Here is an 862-nt window from a genome sequence, read left to right as displayed (position 1 = left end):
CCTGAAGCTGAAATTGATCCTATGTGGGAGGGCAGGATGAGGCCTTATTGCCTAAAGCAGTCAGACTGCCTCAGTCTTTAGCAAAACATCCTGCCTGAACTTTTTGGGCCATTAGTTGCTAGGCAACCTTCTGTCCTGCAACTTTGTAAAAGTATAAATAAAGGCCCTTATTGTTGTACTGGGGATTGTTTCACCAACCTTTAGGTGGCAGAACAGTCACCACCTAAAGCAGCTCTTGTCTTATCTATCTTGTCTTCATTACTGCAGCAATTTTTCCCTGATACAACAGACCACACTGAGAGACCAACAGATTCCTATAGTCTTCTATATAAAGGATCATTTTATCTACAAATACTGGTAATTTGACTTCTTTCTTTCATATTTAACATTGTCACAGGGGAGTAACTCCCAACCAGTTCCACCTGCTGAGTTCTTGTCTCAAAATGTAGAAGAATGGACTCAAGGACAGAGGAGGATAGAGTAGGAAAAGTTTTATTAGGAGAAACCTCTTGAGAGGCAGGAGGGGTTGCAGAATTGGGTTGCCACTGAGTTCTTTGTCTAGAAGGTTTTTATACTGAGAATTACTTTGCAGGGTACCTTGGGTCAAAGTACAATCAATGTACAGGATTACACTTAGCTAATATTGATCTAATAGAAAAGCAAGGTACATACTGAGGAACAAAGGCATTTCTGGAATGCATAGGAGTGAGGTTCGGAGTGTTCTGGTCATCCATCTACTTGTTCATTTTGTTGTTTCTAAATGTTTCTTATATTGTTCCAGATTATTGGACCAGGTGGTGCTGATTATAGAACAGCTTTGGGCTGTGGTTATCTCTGGGGGGTTGGCGCCTCACAGACCTAA

General features: G+C 41.3%; 1 pseudogene; it reads left to right on the top strand.

The window, feature by feature from the left end:
* Positions 1–862, top strand: part of LOC101589484 — a 19,362-nt pseudogene extending 18,500 nt beyond the window's left edge.

The sequence above is a fragment of the Octodon degus genome, unplaced genomic scaffold (genome assembly GCF_000260255.1).
Source record: "Octodon degus isolate 3935 unplaced genomic scaffold, OctDeg1.0 scaffold00019, whole genome shotgun sequence".
NCBI lineage: Eukaryota > Metazoa > Chordata > Mammalia > Rodentia > Octodontidae > Octodon > Octodon degus.
Note: the sequence above shows the minus strand (reverse complement) of the source record. Positions and strands in the feature narration are given on the sequence as shown.